Below are 13356 nucleotides of genomic sequence, written 5' to 3' on the forward strand. Positions count from 1 at the left end.
TAGCAATTTTATAAAGAAACACAAAAGAAAGACTGAAAGGAATAATAGAAGGTTGCACTACTAGTTCTAGAGTATGCTGCACAGACTTAACTACAGTGTTAAATATATTTATTGGAGAATGGTACTTCTGAGAACAGAGGTGAAGGGAGAAGTTGAATTTTATTAGGATAAAGCATCAGTATTCATAAATGTCTAACTGAGACCATTGTTGAATGTATTGTACTGCATGTAGGAGCAGGAAAGCTTTTGTAAATTGGAAGGGCATTTTGTGTTTAATTTATTATTTTAAAACTGAAGGCTGCAATCTTACAAAGCATGCACACATTCCTGTTGCGTTGCAAAGCCAGTGGCACACTTACAACATGCAGAGGAATTAGTATTTTAACACCATTTCCTCAGACTATAGCTTCTGGCTCTCCTCCACTTCCTCCATTGTAACTCTTCTTTTGTGTACAATCTCTTTCTACGCACAGTCCATTCCAGTTCTTTGAGAGGGCCTGTGTCTCTTGCTTTCTTCCTCAACTACTTCGGCCAGTGGCAGCTCCTGTTGTCCCTTATTTCCCATATTCACAGCTCAGTATTTATAGGATAGACATGGTAGTCTCTCAGTCCTGAAAAGGTAGTCCGTCCATCTCCTTGGGGCGGTAAATCTGAAAGTACCCTGCCAACTGAACTCCTTTCTTCTCCCCATGTCTAAGATGTGACAACACCAGGCTCAGCCTTCATGTGATAGGAACTGGAATAACTGTGCAGAACATACAATTCAGGGCAGCAAAAAAGGTTTCTTTTTCTTTTTTAATAAGGAAGCTGAGTTGTGTTGTGGAAGGACTATAGAATATTTTGTTCAGTAGAATGTAACAAGTTTTGAAAATGAGAAGCGACCACATCGGTCCTGGTCTCCTCTAGCAAGAGCCCAAACTTCCAGTTCTCACAAATGCATGATAATTGTCCTTCACGCACTGATTTTGAAAAGTTGTGGGGCCTAAGTCTTCTCTGGTTGGGGAAGGGTGTCTTTAAGATGCTTGCAGCTTATCTTGTCCTGCTGTGTCTGATCATTGCAGGAGTATAAGACGGCATGCTATGTTGAGGTCATGGAGAAGCATTCTAAATATAAAGACTTCCCCAAGAGGAAGACTTCCTCTTTTGAGGGCTTGGATGGTTTTTCCCTATAGTCTGCACAGTGTAAATAGGAAAAGGGACAATGTGAGGGATCGTGGTGGAGGATCTGCTGCTATGGCATGGTGCTTGAAGTTCTGTAAACATCAGCACCTCAAAGAAGTCTGTATTGGCATAAATGCCTATGTAGGATTGCAGCCTTGATGTGTAGTCATTTATATGTATGCAGGTTGTCTAGAAGCTGCTGATGTTTTCCTGATAAAGTGACTATAGCAGAAATAAGAAGGCAACTTTTAACCTTGGGGCATAGAATAGCAGCAACATTACATGCTGTGAAGTACATAAGCTTCAGAATTGCACTGTCCCCTTTTTAAATCATGTTGGTCTACATAGTAGTTTTAAATTCAGCTTAGTTATACTACAAGTATTCCAATAACTTAGTTATAGAGGGATATATTTGTGAAGGACAGAAGTGGAGGACCTGCTGTGTGAATTCTTACAATCCTGTTCATAGTTTGACATGACATTTATGCACCTGAGAGAAACTGTGAGTGCATTCACACAGTCTCTCCTCTGTGCATGAGCGCTATGGGTCTTCCAGAACTACCTTTTCCTGCTTTTGTCGGGAGCTGGTGTGGTGTGAACTAAATTGTAGACAGATATAGCTGCAGGTATGCTTGTGAATATGGTAGCTGGAAGAAGCGCTTCTGCAATTGCTGAACTTGAATTATCTGTGACCAGCCTGGGTTACACTGATATTTTCCCATGTAAGCATAGGCTTGTGCATGGCTGTGGGAGGAGCACTCAGAATGGGAACGAGTTCTAACACATTAATATCTGTCCTTGGAAGCCTCAACTACACAGCTCCTAAACTGTTTTTAAAACCAAGTCTTGTATCCATGCTTCACACCGTCACAGGTTAAATAGCCGCTTCAGTTTACCTGCCTTAGACATTTGCACTTATTTTATCCTGTTTGAAGGGATGTCTTGGTTTTGCTTTGTGTTGTAGCTATTTTTAGTTTATTTTAGAACATAATGGTGTGCTGTCAACCTAAATACTGACAGGAGAAAGAATTGTATACTGTAGATGTTAGCTATTTATAAATCTGACACTCTTCCTCTCCACTCCTGGGTGTGCTGCTATAGATAGCAGCAGAATCTGCTTGCTGCTATGAGAGATGGAAAGAGCGAGCATCATATGCACTGTATGTAAATGACAAATAGAATGATGGCATGTTCTCAAGTTAATGCTGATATCAGCCTATTTTGGTGTGGGAAGTAACACAGTTACTAGCAAGAAACGTGATACCACCACGAGCTCTCAGAATGAATTCCCTTGTTTTGTGTGGTTTGTAAAATGTAGAGTACTTTTAAAAAAACAGCTCAAAGCCCCATACCATGGTTATTTATTTATTATTCTAACGGAATATTTATATATATAGAATGTTCACCAAGTTGCCTTCAATAGGCACAAAAAGTTTTATCCAGTTTTAAAACTGTTTTTGCTATTTTTTTCCAGAACAATTCTCTAAAGAAGAGAATAATTCCTCATTATCAAAATGTGAGAAACCAGTTTGGAACTCTCTATGGCATTGTTAGTTTTGGTGTGTTCACTCTTTAAGGAAGCTTCTTCTGAAGACTCCCGATCTGAAGCACGAAGGAGTTAAGTGAATGGAGCAGGCATAGTAAGGCTACAGTCCAGGAGATTACTTACCTAATGACATGTCCATCATAGCTTTTATTTAAAAAAATTGCAACTCAGTCACGTAGCCACATAGCAAGTTACTTCTGAAGCTTAGTGGCAGGGGTATGAGGTCATGTGGGTGAGTGACATCTCCTCCAGGGTGTATATGAGCACTTAACTTGCACCTAAGCCAGCTGTCTGGATTGCAGCCAGTATGCCAGGATCCAAAGGTTCCCCCTTTGTGCATGTACCCTAGTGTGTGCCTTTTGGCTGCAGTTCCCAGTGCTACATGAGCGCCTACTTTGGAATGTCCCCTGATTTTCTGGAGGGGCTCTTAGAGGAAGGGATATGAAAGGTGACAGTAGGATTGGGGTGGGGAGACTCAAGCTGTGTGATACCAGTAAACTTTGCCGGCCGCTCTTTGGACCCTTCTGCTGCTTTGCAGGAGGTATGTAAATTATTCTGTAATTTAAAAAATGGTACCAAAGCCACCATTACCAGCATTTAACAGAGGTCTCTGGTACATAGTACCAACAGGATTTGGTATTGGTTGAAATAAGTGCTTTAGTGTTGCTTTAGCAGAAGAAGGTTTAAAACCTTTGACACATTAGGCATCTCTTTTTTATTTATAAAAATACTTTTTCCGTCTTAGGAATGTTGAATTTTTTAAAGTTTATAAGTAGGATATACATGCAGCAGCCAAACATGTATGTTGGAAACTGACAGCATCTGTTAATACTTATGTTTGTTTTTAAAGTTTTGGCTTTAATTATAAGATGAATCTTGATAAAGTTCTGTTGTGTTTGTTGTTGTTGTTATACTGCAGACTTTCATTTAAACGTATTTTGCATGCAATGCAGGTCCATATTAACATCAGAAATAAAACATTTATGAACCCATCTGCTGGACACAAGCATAATCTGTTTGGTATTTTGTTCCTTGTTACCCAAAATAAGGGGCATGCCTTACTATATCTGTTTCTAACTTGTAGATGTATTAACATTTCCCTAGTTATTAAACATCACTTTCCATTTCCCATTGATGCCTTGGGCTAATGGGAGCAACAGGAACCTGCTTTTGATACAGGCAACTCCATTCTTCCCTCAGTGAAGAGAAGGAGACCGGGGGGTGCTTACTTTGACAGCAGGAAGAACACTTGGGGGTCAGGGTCAAGTGTAAGTTGGTATGGGACAGTGAAAGGTATCTGGGATATGGAAGAGCTAGAATGGAGGAGTGTTGGGGACAAAACCAGGTAACAGATGGGAGATGGAAGACAAAGAGCTAGAATCTGGGCTAAGAGAATGGAAGCCAACAGATCGAATCTGTAGGTGCCCGGGGATTACAAATGGGTAGCAGATGGATGACGAGAGTCCTGTCAAACAGGAAGGAGAGAATGCAGATCTCCAAAGGCCTGCGAGGGCAAACCTGACAGATTCTTTTAAGAGAGAACATCCTAGAAAATAAAATTCAGAAATGCTGAAGATAAAAAAGCAGGGAAGAGTGAAATAAAATGTAAATTGAATGAAAAAGAGATGGATCTTTATTTCACTAAAAAACTTTTAGTTTACACTTGGGACTGATGCTCAAGCAATGGTTTGTAGAGTGGTAAATGGTCTTTTCAAGTCTAAAAACCATGTGTGTGTAAAACTTGGAAACAAGGATGCACCTTTGCTTGCAAGTATTTTAAAGAGGCATATAATGAATTGTGTGCAAGTGTACCTTTCAGACCTGATGAGAGGTATCTGTAAATAAGCGTTGTCCCTGGAGCATTTTTTTTAGAGAACAAAAAGTTCATAAAATGATTCTTGGAACTCTCTCAGCCCTTCCTACCTCACAAGGTGTCTGTTGTGGGGAGAGAAAGAGAAGGCAGTTGCAAGCCGCTTTGAGACTCCTTAAAAGTAAAAAAAAAAAAAAAAAGCAGGGAATAAAAACCAACTCTTCTCCTCCTCTCACTTTTATTTAGATGTAAAACCTGTCTTTAGAGGGGATTATTCTTGAGTAATTGTGCAGAGGGTCACAATGCGCATAGGTTGTGTGAAAATACTCATTGCCCAGCCAGTGTGGGCCATGGAATGTGACCAGTACATCATTTGCCCAGCAGGCATGCAAGTTCATAAAGTCAGAGAGTTTGATTCCAATATAACTTTTTCACCCATATCATGAATTCTTTTGAAATAATCTGATGGGCAGTAAACTGACATTCTTTAACTTCTTTAAACACAAACTCATCAATCACTTCAGTCTGAGCGGAATATTATCTTGGAATCTGTTCAGGGTGGCATCTTTAAAGGTTTTGCATGGCAGAGCACAAGCAAAATAACTTTAATAGGGTTACTTTCAGCTTTTAATTTAGCAGTGAATGCACAGATTTGTAATAAAAAATGTGCAAAGTGACTTGTTAAGATGCAGCACTGCAGTTCTCTGCAGGCCAGCCAGTGTTTAAAAAAAATACTTTTTAAAGATGCCGGAGCGGGTAGAAGGCAGAATCCTACTGTCTACCCTTTAGAGATATGTCATTACATTGTTTGGATTAATGTAAATACTCCTAAATTTCAAGGGAAAGTCCAGCAGAAAATGCAATCTACTGATGTTTCTTATTACATCTAATTCATAGCAACAAGAAATCTGTTTAGAGCAGAGTAGAATAGTTTTTATGAGTGAGCGAATGCAATGTACTCGGAAGTATTAAGCTGAGTGGGATGGCCATATACCCAGAGGCTGCCACATCAGAAGTGAAGCAGATCAACTTGCGAGGGTTGTCCTGCTCTGGCAAGCAGCCAGGCTTTGTGCATGCCAGACACCAGATGGCACACAATTATGAATGCGACAAGCAGATCATCTGGCAGGCACTCTGCAGGCTGTTGAGACGGCATAATTTTTGGCGGGAACAACACTTCCTTTTGACTTTTTAAAAAAATGTTAACCGTTTCAATGGGTAACAGAGTCCTTGTCAGAAGCATGTTTTTCCCCCTCAGTGTGTAAGTGATTGTGGCATGAATGGGAATTTTTTTTTTTTACAATTGTAGTTTGCTTAAGTTCATTCTCCTGTTTCCAAGGCAGATATTGTGTGTGCACTGAAAATGCTAGCCAAGCAAGAGGGGCTTGGGTTCTCTAACAGTTCACTAACAATGGTGTATTCCTGACATGATGAAACATTAATCTGGTTCTTTCTGTCAGTAAGGAATACATTTTAAAAATGTTATTAGCCATGAGAAGCAGAATAAAAATAGAGACACATACCTTCAAGCTAGTTTCAGAGTGTAGCTGTGTTGGTCTGCAGTAGAACAGCTAGATTTAAGTTCAACAGCAACTTAGAGACCAACAAGATTTTTTGGGTATAAGCTTTCAAGAGCCAAAGCTCCTTTTGTCAGATATCCAAGGTGCTACTGGACTTGAAGAATCTAACATAACTTCAACAATCTACAACCACACCTCTCTGTTACAGGCCAAGGAGGGAAGGAAGCAACCAAATGTATAGCATTTTATCAAATGAAAAGAATTTATTCATTTGATTCATTTATACCTCACCATTGGGGACCCAAAGTGGCTTACGTCATTCTCATCTCCATTTTATCCTCACAACAACCCTGAGAGGTAGATTAGGCTGAGAGAGTGTGACTGGCCCAAGGTTTCCCAGCAAGCTTCCATTGTAAAGTGGGGATTCAAATCTGGTTCTTCCAGATACTAGTCTGACACTCAACCACTGTACACACTCTCTGTGTTTCTGTGTGATGAGTGTGAATTTTTAAAACTCCCTTAGAGAATGCTTAAAATTTGTTAGGGTTTTCTTCCCAGCACAATGATTACAATAAGGAGTAACTATATTAGTCCAAATGATCAAATAGCCGTGTGAAATTCTCTCTCTCTCTCTCTTTCTCATTTTGCTGACAGGGCCTCTATGGTTTTGTGACAAGTACAAATTCACCAGTTGAGTTTTTCCTGAGTTTGGGGATTCAGTGAGTTTTTTTTTTTCTTCAGTAGTTGAATTTCAGTTTGTCATGAACAGGAGCGCTGCCATTTCTCTTTTTGTAATCTTATGAAGCTGATGTAATAGTCCAAGGCCCCAAACACCATTGTGGCCAGACTATTGTCCCTTAAAGTAGAGGGGGAAAGTTTGTGAAGGCAGTTAGGAAGACTTAAAGCAAGCAGTTCTCCAAAGAAACGTGAGAGGCTGGTAAGGAGCTTGGCTCAAAATCTTGCGGTGCTGCTCCGCCATCTCCTCCACAGAGTGACCTAGCAGTGAAAGTTTGCTGTTCAGCTCTTCTTTGACAGCTCAATTCCATCAAAAGTCAAGTTGGTCCCTTTGTCAACGGGAAGAAGGCACCAGCTGCAACGACCTTTCACTGCAAGTAGAGAATACCGATGACTAACCTGGGTCTGCAGAGGGTCACTCCTCTGGGCCAAAAGCACTCAGCACGTTTGAAACAGTCTACATTTGGCCAAGACCCCTACGTTAGTCTTAATTGAGAGAGAAACCCGCAGGCGGTTTTTTAAAAACCATCAAAACTATTTGAGAAGAAAATACATAATCTGAATGTGATAGGCTATACGACTACAGAGAAAGTACTGCTGCGTTTGAGAAATGCCTCGTGTGTAAAATGGGGTGGGGGGAAGGATGGCTGTACTACATTAAAGAATCTCCTGCATTTGAATAGTTGTGGGGACGCCCAAATGTTTTGGAGAATCCAAAATTTAACTGAGTACTGTTTCCTAAGTGGTTCCAGAGACATAGGAAATATATGGTAAATTTGGCATTGTGGATAATGGAAACTCAATTATGGTAAGAAGAAGAAAGTCTTCCTAAGGAGCCTTTTCATCACTATGCATGCAGTGGGTTGGATCCAGCCAATTTTTTCACTCATTCTCACCCAATTCCTCTCTTTACTCCAGCCTCCATCTGACAGAGGTCGCCTCGCTCTCCCTGCACATTTTTGCGTAATTTCTGGATGCTGGCTAAACACAAATCCAGAAAATGCAGGCAGCATGGTGTAGTGGTTAATAGTGGTGGTTTGGAGCAGTGGACTCTGATCTGGAGAACCGTGTTTGATCCCCCACTCCTCCCCATGAGCGGCGGATGCTAATCTGGTGAACCGGGTTTTTGTCTCCCCACTCCTACACATGAAGCCAGCTGGGTGACCTTGGGCTAGTCACAGTTCTCTTAAAGCTCTCTCAGCCTCACCTACCTCACAGGGTGTCTGTTGGGAGGGGAAGGGAAGGTAATTTTAAGCTGGTTTGATTCTCCCTTAAGTGGCAGAGAAAGTCGGCATATAAAAACCAACTCTTCAAAACACGCGGAAATGTGTGGGGGAGCGAGGCGACCTCTGACGGTCGGCAAATGCAAGCAAGCATAATCAAAGCAAATCTTCGACGTAGTCGGCGGAGTGACCATGAGGAAACAGCCATGCATAAAGGGCCTTTGGCTCTTGGAGAAGGGCTTGCACACTGCAAGAACTCCTATGTGCATATACTAATTTGTGCGCAGTACGTTTCTGTGTGTACACACACACATGTACCTTGTGTAAGCTCTCTGTCCACAAGAGCTGGGCCTCCAAGTATCAGGGTGGAGGGCAGTTTTTTCCCTCCCCACAGTAGTTCCTTTCAGTACAGCACACTACTTCCTGTTATAAAACTTTCTAAAAACAGAATTAAGTTTATTTCCATTTCTGTCAAGATATTTCCAGAATCCATTGTCAGATGGCAGCTTTCATTCCTGACTACAGGGAAATTGTTCAGCATAATGCCTTAACTGTGTAATTGTTCCCTAGCCCTTCAAAACATTATTTCTTGTCTTTTCAACTCTTCATCAAATGTGATTAACAGTCTTTAAGCTATTGGTTTCCCTGAACAATACGACAGCTGCGAGGAAGGTGAAATGCACATCTGATGCTAAATGCCCTCAGGCCACCTGAGGGGAATTAAACTTTATTCCACAGAATTATATTTAATTCTGCTGGTGAGCTGCCAGACTTGTTACTGTCCTATAACTAACTGCCTGCAAGATGAGTATTATTTTCCTAGGCCTTGTGCTGTAATGATCGTGTTTGTGAGACCAAACAATGTGAATTGGTACAGGTGAAAATCTGAATGGTTAGTAGGCCAGGTGTTAGCAAGTCTCCATCCCCGGATAGGCCTTTAATGCTAATAGTAGAAGATGGCTGTAGTTATGAAGTGAGAGGGGAAAGGCGATAGGAATAGCAACGGTGCGTGCGTCATATAACCGATTTGGGGATGGTGGTGACTCCACTGTATGCCTCTGCACGCTCCAACTCAATAAACGACAGTGGTTTTGTTGGCAGTCCCAGCTGCCATGTTTCCTTAAAAACTAGAAATGTGTATATGAGTGGCAACCGGAGAAAACATGGTGGCTAGGGGTAGAGTGCCATTATAAGCCATCCTTAACTTTGAACCTTTCTAGTATCATAATCATTACCTGACTAGTAGCGAACATGGAGAAATAATTGAAAACCACTGTAACAGACAGAAATTTGAATGGCTTCTTTTTTTTTTTTTTACACAAAATACCAGTGATGTTTTCTTCTGTGCTAGCTGAGTAATTCATGTGGTACATTATGTAAAGGCAAAATGGCATAATGTTTCTTGAACTCTGTTCTGAATAAGTCTGGTTCTGTAGGAGATGATGGGCATTTTAACAGTTCTTACCAGGGATGGCCAGATAAATCTAGGACCCCAAGCAATTTCATGAGACTCTGAGTGGGGCCTACTAAATTTTAATCGAATTATAGTTTTTAAACGGTCCAGATTTACTTATAAAACTTTAAGCTTGGGGTAGCCCTGTTGGGCTACTGTGCTGAAAACAAACAATCTTATGACAAACAATATTACCTAACCCTTTTAAACTTATCCTTGTACAAAGGGAGGCAGATTTTGTACTACTTGAGCCTGGCTCTGCGGGGAAGGGTGGAATACAAATTTAATTAAATTAAATAAATACTTTTTGCCTTAACATCTAGAATATATATCACAGTGCAGTTTCCTTCTGGGTTTTTCCACTTTGTTGACCATAAGGTTACGATGGCTAATGGTCTTTAGAGCTATGTATCACAAAGATATTAAAGTGTTCTACCAATTTAGCTCAGGGGTAGAGCATCTGCTTGGCATGCAGAAGGCCCCAGGTTCAATCCCCAGCATCTCCAGTTAAAGGGACTAGGCACGTAGGTGATGTGAAAGACCTCTGCCTGAGACCCTGGAGAGCCACTGCCGGTCTGAGTAGACAATACTTACTTTGTTGGACCAAGGGTCTGATTCAGGATAAGGCAGCTTCTTGTGTTTATTTTCCAGCTAATGGACAAAGGGCCTTTTTTATATAACCTCTTCAGTCTGTGAGAGTCATAGGAAAAAGCCAGCCCATGGTGAGGTGATCTTGGGAATCTGAGAGTACACACTGGATCTAAATGAGAAGCGTGGCATGACACTACAAATGTCCCAACATTCCCGTGTGTGGGTGGCATGGCCGTGATGGCATCTGGCAGTGGCGATGGCCACTTCCAGCCTAACTGGACCGAGTCAGAGAAGGTATTGCTGTATGGATCGGTGGTGAAGCATGCCAGTGTGGCCCTTGCCACCACCTGCGGCAGCCTAGCTACCACTCGTCACCGTGACTTCTGGCATGAGGCAGAGGAGTAGGCCTTTGACCTGGGACAAATGGGGGGGGGGTACTGTATAAACGCCCTGACCTGGATGGCCCAGGCTAGCCTGATCTCGTCAGATCTCAGAAGCTAAGCAGGGTCAGCCCTGGTTAGTATTTGGATGGGAGACCACCAAGGAATACCAGGGTTGCTGTGCAGAGGAAGGCACTGGCAATCCACCTCTGTGAGTCTCTTGCCATGAAAACCCCAAAAGGGGTCGCCATAAGTCGGCTGCGACTTGACGGCACTTTACACACACACACACTGTATAAACACAAAGCTCCTTTATCTGAATTGAGATGAAAAATTTGAAAGTGACATGTGAGTTAACAGGACTTCAACTACTGCTTGGATTCAATCCACTGCATAAACACAGCAGAAAGTACATCTTAAATCTGAATTGTCCAGAGGAGCCATAGAATAGGTGAGTGGGAAAGTTGTGTGTGGGAACAGCCTCCTGCAAGAAATTCCTGCAAAGGAAGGGGAGGAGCAAATAATTGAGTGGACTCTTTGTGGGGCTGTACAGAGAGGTGTGGACAATGCAGTGCATAACTTATCAAGAGTAAAGTCTCTGGGATATACAAAATCACTTCCAAGCTGCCAACTTGGAAGGCTTTAAGAGGGGAGTGGACATATTCATGGAGGAAAGGAGTATTCATGGCTATTAGTTAAAAAGGATACTAGTCATGCTGCATACCTATCAGAAGCATGCCTATTATCTTAGGTACTGTGGAACACAGGCAGGATGGTGCTGCTGAAGTCGTCTTGTTTGTGGCTTCCTAGAGGCACCAGGTTTGTGTGAACAGACTGCTGGACTTGATGGGCATTGGTCTGATCCAGCAGGGCCTTTCTTATGTTCACTCTGCATGTTCTTCTCCTGAGCTTGAATGAGGTTGGGCCTGGCAACCCTACAAACAACACAATATTGCTTTCTTTTCTTCCCTCCTATTTACTACTCTTTTTGTCTTGGACTCGCCAGGCAAACAGGAACAGGGAAATAGTCCCTATATTCTCCTTGCATGGAAAGTTGTGCTTGGCAAGGATTCAGGAGCTTCTGGATCCCAGGCAAGTTTGCAATCAGCCCCTGAATGTAGATGTTGCATAGCTTTATTAGTGGGAGGGAAAGATGTAACTGACTGCAAAATACTGGATGTTGCCTGGTGGGTTCAGGGTTGCCAACCCTGGCTGTTTGTGTGTCTGTGTGTGTATGCCTGTGGAGAAAAAATTTGGGGAGGAATTGCCCCTAGAATCTGAGGTATACAATAGAGTTTACTCTCTGAAGTAGGGTTGCCAACTTCCAGGTACTAGCTGGAGTTCTCCTGCTATTACAACTGATCTCCAGGTGATAGAGATCAGTTCACCTGGAGAAAATGGCCGTTTTGGCAATTGGACTCTATTACATTGAAGTCTCTCCCCTCCCCAAACCCCGCCCTGCTCAGGTTCAGTCCCCAAAATCTCCCAGTGGTGGCGAAGAGGGACCTGGCAACCCTACTCTGAAGCTACAATTTTCTCAAGGGGAAATGATCTCTGTAGTGTGGAAATCAGTTGTAATTATGGGAGAACTCCAGGCCCCAGCTAGAGGTTTGTAGCTCTAGACAGTTTAAGTTCTCCCATGATATATGTAAACCAGCACTCCAGTAAACTGAAATGTAGGCTAGCCAGCATCATACTGGTATTAGTTATGCAATAACTTTCAGAAAGAGCTGTTGAAATAGGGTTGCTAGGTGCCCGCTGGTGGCGAGCAAACCCCCAGTAAAGTGCCCCTCTGCCCGCCAACCAGCTGAGGGTCGACGGGCAATCATGCACGCGCAGGCCTGCGCGCCAACCGGGAAGCCTCTCCTCTCCCTCCCTCCCTGGGCCTTGTGGGCCGCCTGTTGCAGGCCCACGCGCCAGCCAGGAACCCTCCCTCGCCCTCCCCGAGGCGAGCGGGCCGCCCGCGGTGGACCTGCGTGCCAGGCGGCACGTTGGCGTGTGCATGCATGCACGCACACACAACAGAAACCTCCCACCGAAGGTAAATGGGAACCTGGCAACCCTATGTTGAAAGTCAGCTGCTTCCTTCACGTTTTCAGAGACCTGTTTCATCTCAAATTTGAAAATGAGGGCAAATTGCAGGGAAACACAAGGGAGAGTAAAGCTACCTTCTGACAGTTGGAAACGGCATGCATAATCAAAACAAAGACCCAAAGTCATTGGAGGGGTGACAGCGAGGGAAACAGCCACGCATAAAAGGCCCATGATGAAAAACACAGGAAATAAGGATTCAATAATGTCAGGAAATAAATGTAAGGAAATAACATTGAATTTTTGCATTTTCTTCCACTCCTGCTTTTGTTTGTAGTAAATTCAGATAGAGCAATCTCCCCCGCTCTTTTTTAGAGCAAACAGCCTTATGGAATTTAGTGCAGGAAGAGGACAAACTTTATTTGGAATAATAAAACAGGTGCTTGCTACATTTAAGAAAAGGTGTCAACATTGTCAAAGATTATAAATTAAATTACGACTTCTTTTGAAAATCTTGTCAGATATAGCTGAGTTATAAATTAAATAAATTAGGGGGAAACATGCTTTAAAAAAAATACTGTGATTGTTAGGGAGAAGACATGGTCACATGGACCGCCCCTTCTTTATACTTTTAAAGCTATTCTATAATCAAATACTAAAGACTTCTGAACTTACAAAGTTTTTCTGCTAACTTGTCACTGATATATGTTATGCCTCAGTGGTTTTAAAGATCACTGTTTCTGGTGGCCGAGTTTCAGATATACATGTCTGCACAGAGTGGTGTATATTTCTTTGAGTTGTTTTTAAGTCTTGTACTTGAGAGGGAGAAAAGATAGTTGGGCTTGGCTTAAAGCAGTGGTTTTTAAACTGTATTCTAGAGAACCACGGAATTCCTTAGCAGTTTTT

The sequence above is a fragment of the Euleptes europaea genome, chromosome 8 (assembly GCF_029931775.1).
Source record: "Euleptes europaea isolate rEulEur1 chromosome 8, rEulEur1.hap1, whole genome shotgun sequence".
Taxonomy (NCBI): Eukaryota; Metazoa; Chordata; class Lepidosauria; order Squamata; family Sphaerodactylidae; genus Euleptes; species Euleptes europaea.